This window comes from Vulpes lagopus, chromosome 5 (assembly GCF_018345385.1).
Source record: "Vulpes lagopus strain Blue_001 chromosome 5, ASM1834538v1, whole genome shotgun sequence".
In the NCBI taxonomy this organism is placed as follows: Eukaryota; Metazoa; Chordata; class Mammalia; order Carnivora; family Canidae; genus Vulpes; species Vulpes lagopus.
In genome coordinates, this window is record NC_054828.1 from 59282011 (window position 1) to 59298993 (window position 16983).

General features: G+C 38.1%; 1 long non-coding RNA gene across 2 annotated transcripts; it reads right to left on the reverse strand.

Annotated features, from left to right (window-relative positions):
* Nucleotides 1–7356: 7356 nt before the first annotated feature.
* LOC121490583 lies at nucleotides 7357–14966 on the reverse strand. Of its 2 annotated transcripts, none has more exons than XR_005987725.1 (3): nucleotides 14883–14966; nucleotides 13656–13820; nucleotides 7357–7421 (listed from the first exon to the last, which is right to left on the reverse strand). It is a non-coding gene; the product is annotated as an uncharacterized LOC121490583 (long non-coding RNA). The 2 variants fall into 2 exon arrangements; XR_005987726.1 differs by lacking the exon at nucleotides 7357–7421 and adding an exon at nucleotides 11389–11438.
* Nucleotides 14967–16983: the final 2017 nt, after the last annotated feature.

Below are 16983 nucleotides of genomic sequence, written 5' to 3' on the forward strand. Positions count from 1 at the left end.
ATATGCTGGCTATAAGAGAATAATTTCAGACCTAAAGACACATGCATGTTGAAAGTGAAGGGATGAAAAAGCATTTATTATACAAATAAAAGTGAAAAGAAAGCCAGGGTAGCAATACTTATGTTGGACAAAATAGACTCTAAAACAAAAACTGTAATGAGACTAAGAAGGACATTATATATTCATAAAGGGAACAATCCAACAAAAAGACATAACAATTGTGAATATGTATAAACTCATGATGGGGGCACCCAATGCATAAAGCAGCTAATAACAAATAAAGTAATTGATACTAAAACAATAGCAGAAGGGCACTTTAATACCCCACTTACATCAATGGAGAGATCATCCCAACAGAAAATCAATAAACAGTGGCTTTCAGGGTATCTTCAGTTCAGGTCATGACCCCAGGGTCCTGGGATTGAGCTCCCCATTGGGCTCCCTGCTCAGCGGGGAGTCCGCTTCTCCCTCTGCCCCTTCCCTTGCTTATGTGTATGTGTGTTCCCTCCCTCTCTCTTTCTCTCAAGTATATAAATAAAATCTTAAAAAAAGAAACAGTGGCTTTCAATGGCACATTGGGCCAGATGGCTCTAACGGATATATTCAGAACATTCCATCTTAACACAGCAGTATACACAGGTGCACATGGAACATTCTCCAGAATAGATCACATATTAGTCCACAACACAATTCTCACCAAAATCAGAAAGATTGAAGTCATCCCGTGTATCTTTTTCAACCACAATAGTTTGAAACTAGAAATCAACCACAAGAAAAAAAATCTGGGAAAACATAAATACATGGAGGTTAAATAAATAACATGCTACTAAACAATGAAAGGGTCAAACAAGAAATAAACGTGGAAATTTAAAAATACATAAAGACAAATGAAAAAGAAAGAACAATGACCTAAAATCTTAGGGATGCAGCAAAAGGTGTTCTAAGAGGGAAGCTTATAGCAATATAGGCCTACCTCAGGAAGCAAGAAGAATCTCAAATAACTTAAACTTACATCTAAAGAAGGTAGGAAAAGAAGAACAAACAAAACCCCAAATGAGCAGAAGGAAGGAAATAAAAAATTTTAGAGCAGACATAAATGGTATAGGAAAAAAATAAAATAAAATAAAATAAAAATAGAACAGATGAAACCAGGAGCTGGTTCTTTGAAAAGATCAACAAAATTGATAAACAATTAGCCAGACTCATGAGAGACAGATAGAGAGAGAGAGAACTCAAAATCAGAAATCAAAGAGGAGCCAAACTGTGGAAGGAGCCTCGGTGTCCATCGAAAGATGAATGGATAAAGAAGATGTGGTTTATGTATACAATGGAATATTACTCAGCAATTAGAAATGACAAATACCCACCATTTGCTTCAACGTGGATGGAACTGGAGGGTATTATGCTGAGTGAAGTAAGTCAATCGGAGAAGGACAAACAGTGTATGTTCTCATTCATTTGGGGAATATAAATAATAGTGAAAGGGAATATAAAGGAAGGGAGAAGAAACGTTGGGAAATATCAGGAAGGGAGACAGAACATAAAGACTCCTAACTCGGGGAAACGAACTAGGGGTGGTGGAAGGGGGGAGGAGGGCGGGTGTTGGAGGTGAATGGGTGATGGGCACTGAGGTGGACACTTGATGGGATGAGCACTGGGTGTTTTTCTGTATGTTGGTAAATTGAACACCAATAAAAATTAATTTAAAAAAATAATAATAACTGGCATCACAGAAATACAAAGGATTAAAAGAGAATACTCTGAAAAATTATATGCCAACAAATTGGATAACCTAGAAGAAATGAATAATTTCTTAGAAACCTATAGCCTCCCAAAACTGAATCAGGAAGAAATAGAAAATTTGAACAGACTAATTACCAGCAATGAAACTGAAATAGGAATCAAAAAACTTCCAACAAATAAAAGTCTAGGACCAGATGTTTTCACGGGTAAATTCTACCAAACTATAAAGAGTTAATACCTATTCTTTTCAAACTATCCCAAAGAATAGAAAGGGGAAGAAACTTCTACATTCATTCCGTAAGGACAGCATTATCCTGATACCAAAGCCAGATAAAGACACTACAAAAAAAAAAAAAAAAAAAGAGAGAGAGAGAACTCTAGGCCAAATCCCTGATTAACATAGATGCAAATACCCTCAAGAAAATAGTAGCAAACTGAATCCAACAATACATTAAAAAAAATCATTCGCCATGATCAAGTGGGATTTATTCCTAGGATGCAAGAGAGTGGTTCAATATTCGCAAATCAATCGATGTGATACATCAACAAGAGAAAGGTTAAAAACCTTATGATCATCTCAGTAGATGCAGAAAATGCATTTGACAAAGTGCAACATCCATTCATGATAAAAACCCTCAACACAATGGTTTTAGAGGGAACATACTTCAATATAACAAAGGCCACTTATGAAAAATACACAGCAAATATCATAATGGTGAAAAACTAAGAGGTTTCCCCCTAAGGTCTAGAATAAGACAAGGATATCCACTCATCACCTTTATTCTACATAGTACTGGAAGTCCTAGACACAGCAATCAGACACAAAAAGAGATAAAAGACATCCAAATTGGTAAGGAAAAAGTAAAACTTTGACTATTTCCAAATGACATGATGCTATATATAGAAAACGCTGAAGAAGAAAAAAAAAAAAAGAAAACGCTGAAGACTCCACCAAAAAACTTCTAGAACTGATAAATGAATTCAGTAAAGTCACAGAATATAAAATCAATATGTAGAAATCTGCATTTCTATATATTAATAATGAAGCCAATAATATGGCCAATCTTCAACAAAGGAGGCAAGAATATGCAATGGAAGGAAGACAGTCTATCTTCAACACATAGTGTCGGGGAAATTGGACAGCCACATGCACAGAATTAAACTGGACCACTTTCTTACACCACATGAAAAAATAAACACGAGGGGACTCCTGGGTGGCTCAGTGGTTTAGCACCGGCCTTCGACCCAGGACGTGATTCTGAAGACCCGGAATCGAGTCCCGCGTTGGACTCCCTGCGTGGAGCCTGCTTCTCCCTCTGCCTGTGTCTCTGCCTCTTTCTCTCTCTGTGTTTCTCATGAATAAATAAATAAAATCTTAAAAAAAAAATAAACTCAAAATGGGCTAAGGACCTGTATGTGAGACCTAAAACCATAAAAATCCTAGAAGAGTGGACAAGCAGTAATTTTTCTGACTTCAGCCATATGAACAGTTTTCTAGATATGTCTCCTGAGGCAAGGGAAACAAATACAAAAACTACTGGAACTACCTCAAAAAGCTTCTGCAGAGCAAAGGAAACAATCAACAAAACTAAAAGACAACCTATAAATGGGAGAAGTTATTTGTAAGTGACAATTCCAGTTAAGGGTTAGATTTCAAAATATATAAAGAACTTATAAAGCCAACATTGGAAACACAAAGAAGCTAATGAAAAAAAAAATGAGAAGACATGAACAGACATTTCTCCAAAGAAGACAATACAGATCACCAACAGACATATGAGAAGGTGCTCAACAGGGAATCATCAGGGAAATACAAATCTAACCACAATATGATATCACCTCATGCCTATCAGAATGGCTAAGATAAAATAAAAAAAAAAAAACATAAGAAACAACAAGGGTTTGCAAAAATGTGGAGAAAAAAGAACCCTTGTGCACACTGGTGCAGCCGCTATGGAAAACAGTATGGAGTTTCCTCAAAAAAATTAAGAACTACACTATGATTCAGTAATTCCCCTGAGTATTTACCAGAAGAATACAAAAACACTAATTGAAAAAGTCATCCTTATGTTTATTATAGCATTCTAATATGCTGTGTTTATTAAAGCCAAATTATGGAAGCAGCCCAAGTGTCCACCAATAGATGAATGGATAAAGAAGATGTGGTGTATATGCAAACAGCGGAACATAACTCAGCCATAAAAAAAAAAAAAGAATGAAATCTTCCATTTGCAACAACGCATATGGATCTAAAGCATATTATGCTAAGTGAAGTGAGAGAAAGATGAATACCATATGAATTCATTCGTATGTGGAATTTAAGAAACAAAAGAAATAGAGACCAACCCAAACCAGATTCTTAACTCTAGAGAAGAAACTGATGTTTATCAGAGGAGAGGAGGCCGGGGAGATGGGGAAAATAGGTGAAGGAGATTATTTTTTATTTTTTAAAGATTTTGTTTATTTATTCATGAGAGACACAGAGAAAGAGAGGGAGGCAGAGACATAGAGGAAGAAGCAGGCTCCATGCAGGAAGCCCGACGTGGGATTTGATCCCAGGTCTCCAGAATCATGCCTGGGGGGAAGGCAGGCACTCAACAACTGAGCCACCCAGGGATCCCGGTGAAGGAGATTATTAACAGAACACTTACCATGATGAGCACTGAGTAATGTACAGAATTGTTGAATCACTATATTGCACACCGGCTAATATAACATTGTAAGTTAACTATATGGGAATTAAATTAAAAAGTGGCCTTGCTGAGTCAGAGGGTAAGTGCAGATGTAGTTTCTTAGGTTATTGCCAAATTTCCTTCTAAAAAACTTGTACCACTTTGCATTCCTACTAGTAATGTATGAGCCTGCCTATTTCTCTGCAGGACATGTTGTCATATATTTTTTGTTGTTGTTGTTGTTGTTGTTGTTGTTGTTGTCATATTTTTAAATTGTTGCCAATCTGATCATTATATACCGGGATAGTTTTAATTAATATTTCTCTAATTATGAGTGAGGTTAAATACCGTTTCGTATATTCAAAGGTAATTTTTACAAGTTGTTAATTGCCTTCTCTTGCCTTTTCTCCATTTTAATGAGTTTATATAAATTCTTTCCCCCTCAATTTTTAACAGTTCTTGATATATTAGCAGTATTAGTATTCTATCTGTAGTTAGAGCTACGCTGTAAACACTTTTTCAAAGTCTTTGATGTCTTTGACTTCATGATTTCTTTTGTCATACGGAAAATTTTTTATTTTTATATAGCCAGTTTCCAATTTAAAAAAAATTGCCCCTGGGTTTGAGTCCTAGTTAGGAAATCTTACCAAGGTTAAGCAGGAATTCACCTGTTCATCTGTGTTTTCTTCTAGTACATTATAGTTTTTTTTAATATTTAGATCCCTGTTACAATTGGAATTTTTGCTCATGTATGGTGTGAAGAGTGGATCTAATTTTATTTTATTCCAAATGGCCATCCTGCTGTCTCAGAAGAATCTATTAAAATTATAGCATTTTTCTTAGTAATTTGTGATGCCACCTATATCATATACTCAATTTCCATATGTACTTGGGTCCATGTCTGGACTTTCTTAACCTATTATCTTTGTCTGTTGGTCTACTCATGCACCAGAATCTCACCATTTTATTTTTTTTTTTAATTTTTATTTATTTATGATAGTCACAGAGAGACAGAGAGAGGCAGAGGGAGAAGCAGGCTCCATGCACCAGAAGCCCGACGTGGGATTCGATCCCAGGTCTCCAGGATCGCGCCCTGGGCCAAAGGCAGGCGCCAAACCACTGCGCCACCCAGGGATCCCGAATCTCACCATTTTAATTATGAAGATCATATAGCATATTTTATGTTGATTAGAGCTATTCTTTCTTCCCAGCCTTTCCTTTTCAGTGTATTCTTGGATTTTCTTGTATGTTTGTCTTTCCACATGGTTTTTTAATATCAACTTATCTACCTCCATAAGAAAGCTTATTTGTGTCTTTTTTGGGATGGTGTTACATTTTACATTAACTTGGAGAGAACTGACAATTTATGATTCAGAATCATGCTATCCAAACACTGGGGGTGTCAGGGTGCCTGGGTGGCTGAGTTGGTTAAGCGTCCAACTTCTGATTTTGGCTCAGATTATGATCACAGGGTCATGAGACTGGGCGCCCTGTATTGGGCTCTGCACTGGGCGTGGAGCCTCCTTAAGATTCTTTTTTCCCCTCTTCCTCTGCCCCTCCTCCCCCAGCTTGCACACTCTCTCTCTTAAAAAAACAAAAACAGACTGTCTTTCCATTTGTCCAGCTTTCCTTCTATAGCTTTCAGGGGTGTTTTCCTTGCAGCTTTCCTTTTATATTTATTCCAAAGTACTTAATCTTTGTTAATGTAAATGAAGTTTTTCAATGACGATATCTTTTAATTGGTTATTCTATGTATATATGAAAAGTAATTTCTATATCCATCGCTTTTATCCTGCTACCTTTAACTTATTTTATCATCTAAGTTCATGCCTTTTTCTTGACTGCAGCCAGAAATAAAATTCTATTGTGATAAGCCTTTGAGATTTGATTTATTTCTTCTAGTAGTTAGCCAGTTTTTAATACAAGGCAGGAATGATTTTAGTCCTATTTTGTAATGGAGAAGCTGGGACCAGAGATATTGACAAATTTGCCCAAGTTCACAGAAAGAGCAAGGGGCAGAACTGGCCTTTTAATCAAGATCCTGTACTATTAACCACTGCGTGATACTCTCTCCTCAAGTTATGGCTCCCCGAGTGTCTGCTGATTTCCATTTGAAAAAGAGAAAAAGCAAGTTCATACCTCATCCTCCTCTTCTTCACCTACTGTGGCAACTGTATTATTAATTATTGGGAACTGAGTGGGAGTGTGAGGAGGATTGATGAATGGGTAATAGCTCTGGCCTGCATCAGCAAGCCACACAGATTTAAGAGAAAGTGAGTTTCATTGCACTTTACAGACTTCATGTAGATAGAAAACTATACAGGATTTTTGGTTATAAAATTCATGAAAGCTCAGTCTTGGTCCTCTTTCCAATTTGTTTCCACTGTGCAACCAGTGTGATCTTACAAAAATGAAAATAGTTGAATATCATTTCCATTCCTTAAGTCTTTCAATGGATTCACTTTGGTCTCAGAATGAAGGCAGAACTTCACATGACTCCTACTTCCGTCTCCAGGCTCAGCTATGTGCCTTACTTTACCACCCTGGTACTCTGGCCATAGTGAAGTCCTTACAGTACTTCATTCTTCTGCATGCATCCAGACAGCATCTTCTCCAGGGGGCCTTTCCTGATCCCTGCCTTCTGTCTCCCTTGCATGCCTTCTGTAGGGACTTGTTCTAAGCTTTGTCACATTGCATTGTACCACTTAATTGTCTATCACAAACTCTTGAGGGTACAGGCTATTTTAATTTTAGATTCTAGATCCTAGTACCGTGTATTATGTAGTAGGCACTTAATATGCTTGTTGACTGAAGAAAATAACTTTTCATTACCAAGAATCTCTTTCCTTCATGAATGAATAAATATTATTTTCTTACCTTTTTGATTTCATGGCACACTCTTATCTCTTCTTTAGAATATTTTCTTCTTCCTGCATGGGAAATGCTTTTCGTATATCCTCAGGATTGTCCCCATCATGAGCTGTGGTCTGTCATAAACTTTTCAAACTTTAAAGAGAAACCTCAAATCAGTGATCTAAGATTTTTTTTTTTTAAGGAAAATAATCAACTGACATATTTTTTCCACTTTCTTTTCTGTCTGGGAATGATTTGTAGCTGTCATTGGGATGAATAATCCCTGGCCTTTTATAAAATGCAAACCTAAAAATGTTCTTTGAAATCTGATCATGCCATTTCTAAGAGGCATCACTTTCTGTGAAAAGCTTGGTCCAACTCTGGCAACTGATATTTTACAAGTATCAGGTGCATTCTCTGAACTATTTTTCTTTACCTATGGCAGTGATAAGAGCCAGTTTTTATTGAGCTCCATCTATGTGTTAGACACTCTTCTAAACATATGGCCTAAGATTATTTTGTGCAGCAGATTTAATTCTTTACCAGTTTATAGATGAAGAACTAAGGCATGCAGAGATTAAGAAACTTGCCCAATAATAATTAAAAGCAACTGAGATTAGATTTTCAGGGGAACCAAATCCAGAGTTCATACTCTAAAATTGCAGTAGACCACTTCATCTATACTTCACCCTACTATGCCCCCCTGGAATATTTAATGTTGTTTGTGTGCTACAGGTGTGTCTCTTGTTATCTCCCCAATAAGATCCTAAGATCTTTCTTTAGAAAGAGTGTCTTATCTCTCTAGCTTCTACAAAATGTTGTATAGTGGTAGATACATTGTGTGACCATTACACTAACACATGCTCAGTTGCTTTGAAAAATTTATTTAAATTCACCCCCAGTCTTAGGAAATTGTATACAGGGATTTTAACAAGCTAGGATAAGATAGAGTATTTTTAAATCTCTCAATTTGTTGATTTAAGAGATGAGTTTATGATTATTATTATAATAGATGCAATAGCAATTGAAGAAGGAGAGAAGACCCTCATGAAATCACCCATTGACTGTCTCTCGTCCCTATCTGGCTTCTACATGAGTGTAATGATACTTTGATGCATATTAATGAAACTGAGTGCCTTGTGACTGATTTACTTTGTACCGACACTGATTAATAAAGCATTAATTTAACTCATTCTCTTTCAGTTTCCTCTTTTGAGGGTCACAACTGCTCTCTGAAGGAATAGGAAGCTTGTTGTTACCGTAGGCAGGTCTAACTAAATTCTTCTTTGCTCCAAGGACACCCTTAACTAAGCTTGTGTACTCCAGCTCTCCAGTAATGATGAGTGACTTCCTCAACTGGAATGCCACCCAATGCTTGGGAGATTAAAATATCCCCCCATGCTATAGTGGATTGGGTTTCGGGAGGACATAGTGATATCAACCATCAAGAAAATAACTTTTCATTACCAAGACCCTCTTTCCTTCATGCAAATAGATCCCAACAGGCTACCAAACTTGCCTGTACATATCTGAATTTACTAAATGTATGTTTACAGAATAGATCTAGTAAGTTATAATTCCATTATTCTCTTACACCAATGTCAAACTCAAGGAAGCAAAAGGGAAAATAAATGTATATATTATGGCCTCAAAGCTTTTACATTACAAGCCTAAGTCTTCCCAGAACTTTTGCTACATTATCCTTTTTATTAATAAGTACTTCTTATTCTAATTATTTTGGGTTACATGGAATACATGGTTTGGGTAGAACTATTGAAAATCAGAAGTGCATCTTTAAGTGTTTACTAATTCATGATCTCTTCACTTAACCATACCCACTGCTAATATTTGGTATATATCTCTATAAATTATTACATATTATGTATAAGTTTCCACTAACTCAATCTTATATCATGGACACTTTTTGGATCACTTAAGATTCTTCAATGACCCTTTAAAAAGGCTTTCTAATGTCTATTGATAACTCTATAGTGTTCTGTTTAATGATCTGACATTGCTGGCTATTTTGATGCTTTCGCTGAGTTGAACACCAGCTTGTGCTTCCAAATCCTGCCTGAGTAAGAGTGGAAAGTCCATTATGAGCTGCATAAACAGAGAGGGAGATTTTTTAAAGGAAACAGCTTTCATCTGCCCAATAAAATCCTGAAATTAAGACATAAAGAAAAATAAGTTGTTTTTTGTTTGTTTTTGTTTTTGTTTTTGTAAAGGGCCCCAGAACCCAGATGCTTATCTGAGGGTTTTTCAAAGTGAGTTAAGTCCAGAGGAGCTCTGTTCATGTCTGAAATCCCTCACCGCTGTGCAAGGATAGAAAAGTGACAAGACTCTGGGAAACGAATAAGGGGTGGTGGAAAGAGAGGTGGGCGGGGGGTGGGGGTGACTGGGTGACGGGCACTGAGGGGGGCACTTGATGGGATGAGCACTGGGTGTTATGTTATATGTTGGCAAATTGAACTCCAATTTTAAAAATATGTAAAAAATATATATATATATAAAAGAAAAGTGACAAGAGCACATCTTTATCAGATTTACTGCAACTTCATTTTCGTAAGCCAAGCTGCAAATAACAGAAATGCAATCTTACATGCAGTGCTTTGGCTGCTCCTGTGGTTACCAACCTGTGGGAGGACTTAAGGGAACAAAAATCAAGAGACATTTTCTGAACCTTAGAACTGACCCAGCCGTATTACCTCTACTTCTGCGAATAATTTACCTTTTCTGTTACTGAAGTAAACACCTGCTTTGAGATATATTTACCCAGAAAAAAGCTGGTGACTGATTTGTCAGATAAAAGATCACAAACTAAAAGGAATTAGATTAGTCCTAAAAGAAATTGGATTGTGGCAGGTAGCAAGAAAATTAAAAGAAAAACTTCTCTTCAATATTCTGTACAATGAAGCACACAAGGCTTTTAGAACATGGGAGTACAAATTAAAATATATGCTATTTTATGGCTGTTAAACTGAAAAGGATTAAAATAATGAGTGTGAGCAAGGATGTGAAGCAATGGAAACTCTCACACAGTGCTGGGAAATCACAGAGCAGTTACGTACCATCTTGTGAAGCTAAAAGTATATATGCCCTTCAGTGGAACTTAGGGAAAGCCAGAGAAAAATTAGGGTGTTTTTTGGTCTCGTCTTTTAACATAATGAGGTATAAATGAAGATGAAACTTCAAAGTCAGGTGTCTTGCATCCTTGTTAAGGCTCAGAGGAAAGATTCTGGAGCACTGGTAATATGAGGACAGAGCAGCAGGGGCATCTTTCTCGGGTACAGGTAATGAGGCGTGCATGGTCTATAGAGAACGTGAAAACAGAAATATAACCAACTAAAAGCCCGCTTTCCTAGTGTCACCCTATGCCAACCTCCTAAACAATATTCCTCCCTGAATAGAAGTCTCAGTTTTTTTACAATTATTGTGCCTATTGTATATTTTTTTAATTCATCCTTTCGTTATCATTGTTTTCTACATGGAAGTTAATTCAGAGACTTTTCGGTGATGCAGGCAATCCCTATTCCCCATGGGCTCAACTACATCATACCTCAGGGGATAATGGGATTGAAGGGAGGTTTTTCTAGAACAGGGTTTGTTCTATCAAACTGGTAGATAAAGGGAAGGGGTCAGTGGAAAGGGTGGGATGAAAGAGAAGGGGTAGCGTATAATTAATGCATCGGAGTCTGAAGGCTTTTTGTAGTAGTGTCTCCCTTTGGTGGCTCTAGGCCTGACCTTGACTTTGTCTAATGAGATGATAATGCATGTGATGCAAACAGACTTGTAAAGTGCTTGCTTGCACACAGAGAGTTGCTCTCTTTTGGCCTTTGTGGGAGGGTGTGTGTGGGGGGATCCAGCAATCACTGACTAATATGTGAACAGGCTTTGGATGTTTTGGATGATGAGTGACACGTGGCCTAGCCACTTTTGTCTCCCCAGCTGACATCAGGTCGATTTCCAGACATGTGAGTAAGGCTATTCTAGACCGTCCAGTCCCAGGCAGGCCTCCAGCTGGTCATGGGAGTAAGTACAGCTACATTTAGCCAAACCCACCCGTGTGAGCAGAAACATCCAGCTTACCTTTACACTTGTGGGCAGTGCTGTGCAATTGTTTTAGGCCGCCAGATTTGGAGGTGATTTGTTATACAGCAGATACAAAGTCTTTGAGTAAGGATGGGATAGAGGGCAGAAGAGACAAAGTAGTCTTGGATATGACATAACATATATATACCTATGTTCAAATCCTGCCCCCCCAACCCAAACACATACACCCGTTTCTCTCCACTTCCCCTCAGGGTGAGGGAAAAGAATGCAGGCTCTGAGCTGAAACTGCCTGAATTTAAATCCTGTCTTTGTTTTTTACTGGCTGAGTGATCTTGGGTGCACATCTTATTCCTCTGTAAAATAGAGTTGATCTCACAATGTTGTCGAAAAGATGAGGTGATACTAAATAGTTAAGGGCCTGGATCATCATAAATGATTCTTTCTTTCTTTCTTTCTTTCTTTCTTTCTTTCTTTCTTTCTTTCTTTCTTTCTTTCTTTCTTCTTTTTCTTTCTTTCTTTCCTTTCTTTCTTTCTTCTTTCTTTCTTTCTTTTTTCAAAGATTTTATTTACTTATTTGATGTTAGCTAAGTAGGTCCCTGGGTGAAGATATGGCATAAACTGGAGATACAATGACAGGGAGAGTTGAAGAAGTATCAGGCAACGTCAACATTCTCAAGACAGGCTGTGAGATACCCTCAGGAAGTAAAAGCACAGTAAGGATCTGAGGATAAAGAAAATGAATGGCGGTGAAAATGTTAAGATGGTGATTATGGAGGGATTTGTAAAAATGGTTGAATATAGTGTTTACTAGAACACGTACATGGAAGCCGCACGCAGCACGGTTCAGATTTTCTACAACAGTGCTCAGGCGCTTAGGAGTAGAATTGGGGAGAGCAAGTAAGGGGATTGTTGGATGGCAGACGAACAAAGAAAGGGGATCAGGAGAACCAATACCTGTTGGCCATACAGCCTGAGTTGTCCTGGAAGCAAGGAAGATCATAGAGAAACTGATTGAGAGAACAGAATGGGGTCAGAGGGCAAAGAGCAGGAGTCACGTGGTCCCATTTGAATGTAGGAAGCTGCCACTTTCTTAGTTGGCAGATAGTGTCATTTTCACCCTGAGTGACCTGCTCCCTTCCCTAGAGCCAGTGGTCCTGTTAGCCTATGATTTTGTATAGTTTCTGTTCGGGAAGACATATTTTCTGAGCTTCTTTAAGGAACTCTAAACTATTTAAAAGAGAGCTCTGGTGTTAGAACCCAGCCAGTCTTGAGGAATGTTGCTATGGCTGACGTCAGAGTCCTTAGTGCCTGAGCTCTCTTCTAGGATTTTTTTTTTAATGGTTTCAGGTCTCACATGTAGGTCTTTAACCCATTTTGAGTTTATGTCTGTGCGGGGTGTAAGGAAGTGGTCCAGTTTCCTTCTTTTGCATGTAGCTGACCTGTTTTGGATGGAGCTAGAAAGTACAATGCTGAGCGAAATAAGTCAGTCTGAAAAAGACAGATACCGTATGATTTCACTCACATGTGGAATTGAAGAAATAGAACAGATAAGCAAAGGAAAAAGAGAGTCAGAGAAACCAAGAAAGAGACTCTTAACTCTAGAGAACAAACTGGTGGTGACCAGAGGGGAGGCGGGTGGGGGGATGGGGGAAATAGGCGATGGGGAATAGGAAGTGCATGTGTTGTGATGAACCCTGGGAGATGTATAGAACTGATGAATTGGTGTGTTGCACACCTGCAAGTGAAATAACACCATATGTTAACGATATTGGAATTAAAATAAAATTTAAGAAAATCCAGCCGATCTTGATGGCTGTCCTCTGAGGATGCCTATTTGATCATCTGTCTCAGCTACTAAACCTTTTCTACAAGAGACCTTTTTTATCCTTGCACATGAAGGCAGCAAGAAGCAGGACTTTCTATAGTACTCAGGTGTGCGCCTGGCCATATTTGAACATGCCCTAAATCTAGCCATATTCGAGCCTCCCCTCCTCTGCAGAGTGAGCCTGGGGCCTCCTGTCTCTCCTCTCTGCCTTTTTAGGTTTATGCCCTTTTCCAGACACAGCTCATGCTCTTAGTCTGCAGAGTCCATTTCAGGTTTCCTAGCCCTATGTAATGTCTTCCTTCTCAGAACCAACACAGCACCCCATCTGATACTTAGCATGTGCCATCTTTTATTCCAGGTTTTCTTAAAAACTTAAGAATCAGCACATTTTAAAGGTAGGAAAGATTTCAGAGAATACCCAATCCAATGTTCTCATTTTGCCGATGAGAAAATTGAAACCTAGAGACATTTAGTAAATGACAGAACCGAGTCACTAGAATCCTGCCTACCTTTGTCATCATTTGTTATTTTCCACCATGTTGTATGTATGTCCAGAGAGGAAGTCTGGTTCCTCAGCACAAGGACTTCTTCAGATCAATGGCATTTACAGGTTGGGATCCTCAGTAGAGATTTTCCCACAGTGATGTGTTGCTTTACCAAACTACATGAGATGGCTGAAAGAGTAATACATTCTTGTGTAGAACAGATTTTACAGTAAAAAAAAAAAAAAAAACAAAACACTCTTTTTCAAACGCTTAGATGTATAGAGTTTTCCAAATAAAATGTATTTAAGGGTTTTTGTTATATAAGATGTTCAGGTGTTCCCACCTTTGTTATTACAAGGAAAAGGAAGTTAATCCACCTTAGCTTTGTTCCTCTAATTTACTGCTAAGGGTGGTACCTTTAGGTCGGACATGGACCAGTTCTAACCAGTGTAGGTTACAGATAAGTATCTGAATCCCAGCAGAGGAAAATTCCCCCATCTGGCCCTTTTGCCAGTTACCTGGAAGAAGCTTACCTTTGTGGTTACTGATTTTATTTTCATTGTGGGGGGAAAAAAGGCATCAAAGAGTCCATAAACAAAAACATTTATGCAGTTTAACTTAATCTGATAACATGGATTGGACAAAAATGAAAAAAAAATAAATTGGCAGCTAAACAAATATTGTTACTAGAATTTGCTAATTTCTCCAGTTTTGAATTTTAATTACAAAAAAATCAATCTATTCCCCAAGATTATTCATTACCTATAATATGTGACTTGTCATCCATTGCCTTGAACAACTTCTTCTCTGAACCCATTTGAAAACTGAGTTGGAACCTGCCACTTTCACTCCAAGTCTACCTGTGACCACGTTAAGAAGACATTACCCCGCAAAGTTTAATCACAGCTTACTGTGAACACTATCACAGTTTAATTAATGCTCTACATGCTCATTTCAAGATGATGGCTCTGAAATCTCAGGACAACCTTGTGAGTGTCCCAAAATCGAAAAATCCTTCCAGTAATTCTTCCCCTGAGCTTAGCTGGGGGCATTCCAGCCACACAGGTCTCTTTCCTGCTCTGTTCTTCACCTTCCTTCTTCCACTCCTTCCCTCACAACAGAGAAATGACAACCACCACCCACTTGCAGTCACTTCGAATTCCACCCGCAGGAGCCCAAAACATAAAACACATGTATTTGTTTAAATATGTAAATTGCGAACAGCATTTTCACAGGAAAAAATATTCTCACCCTCTTGGTGCTAGTCCTCTGTGTATTTTTCTTCCAGACTTGTTCTTGGGCTACAAATGACTACAGTTTTTGCTGGCATTTCTCTGAAAGTAGATTCAAGAGCTCGTTAAGAGTCAGAAAAGCTACCTGAATTTGCAGGCAGCTTCCTGTTGGGCTCACGTTTTGCAGAATGCAAGCGTGGTGTACAGAAGGTGGGCAAGGTGTTTGAAAAAACAGGAAGCACCTGTGAACGTGTGACTTTATTCCTGGAAGCAGAAGGCTCCCCTTGAGATGGTTATAGATGCTTCCTGCCTTTTCACCCACTAGCACTTTTGCAAAGCCCTTAAAGTATATTAAAGACCAAGAGTGGGCCTCCAATTGGCAAGATTATTTGGAAAGTCTGGCGCATCCACAGGCATGGTAGAAATATAAAGGTTTTCTATTTTTTCTTTTCCTATGCAGATTTCTCTTTTTTGCTGGGGATATCGATATGCCTGGAAATTAAAGTAAGCCTTAAAAGATGATTGTTATTGTGGTAGAAACATAATATGACATCTGCCCTCTTAAATTTTTAAGTGGAGTGTATAGTATTGTTAACTGGATGGCGAAGAGCAGATCTCTAGAACTGTTTCGGTTTGTATCACTGAAACTTTATGCCCATTTAAGAGCTGCTCCCAGTTTCCACTCCCCAGCCACAGGCAACCACTGTTCTCCTTTCTGCTTCAATGAGTTTGACTCCTTTAGATAACACATATAAATGGAATCGTGCAATATTTGTCCTTCTGTGGTTGGCTTTTTTCACTTAGCATAATGTCTTCAATGTTCATCCATATAGTAGCAGATAACAGGATTTCTTTCTTTTCTTATGGCTAATATTCCATCATGCCTATATACATTTTCTTTATCCATTTCTCTGTCAATGAACAAATGAATGTTCTTTGGGTTGTTTCCACTTCTTGGTTATTGTGAATAATGCTGCAGTACACGGGAGTGCAGGTACCCCTTCAAGATACTGATTTCAGTTCTTTTGGATATGTACTCAGAAGTGGGAGGGCTGATTCATATGGTAGTTCTATTTTCAATTTTTTGAGGAATTTCCATGTTGTTTTCCATTTTGCATTCTCACCAACAGTTGCACAAAGGTTCCAGTTTCTCCATATCCTCACCAACGCTTGTTATTTTCTGTTGTTTGTTTTGATAATGACTATCTTTGACTTATTTCATTCAACATAATACCATCCAGTTCCATCCACATCAACGTAAACGGTAGATAATCATCCTTTCTGATGGGTGAGTAATATTCCATTGTGTATATAGACCACACCTTCTTTATCCGAAGGACATCTGTTCAAGTCTGTTGCTCAATTTTTAAACATATTATTTTTTTTAATTTTTTTAAAATTTATTTATGATAGTCACAAAGAGAGAGAGAGAGAGAGACAGACAGACAGACAGACAGACAGAGGCAGAGGGAGAAGCAGGCTCCATGCACCGGGAGCCTGATGTGGGATTCGATCCCGGGTCTCCAGGATCGCGCCCTGGGCCAAAGGCAGGCGCCAAACCGCTGCGCCACCCAGGGATCCCTTAACCATATTATTAGGAGGTTTTTTTTGTTTTGTTTTGCTATTCAGTTGTAGGAGTTAATTATATATATATATAGGAGGATATATATATATATATATAATCTTTTCACTTATTGATTATTGATTTTGCTGTGCAACAGATTTTTAGTTTGATGTAAATCCACTCATCTGCTTTTGCCTTTGTTTTTCATTTCATTTCCAAGAAATCATTGCCAAAACCAATGTCATAGAGCTTTTTCCCAGGTTTTCTTCTAAGAGTTTTACAGTTTCGGGTCTAACGTTCAGACTTTAAGCCATTTTGAGTTGACTTTTGTGTATGGTATAAGATAGTGGTCCAGTTTCATTCTTTTGCATGTGATTGTCCAATTATCTCAACACCATTTGTTGAGACTATCTTTCTCTATTGTGTACTCTTGGCACCCAGTTGACCACATGCATAGGTTTATTTTGGGGCTCTCTCTTCTGTTCATTTGTTCTATAAGTCTGTCTTTATGCCAGGACCATACTGTTTTAATTGCCATGGCTTTATAATATGTTTT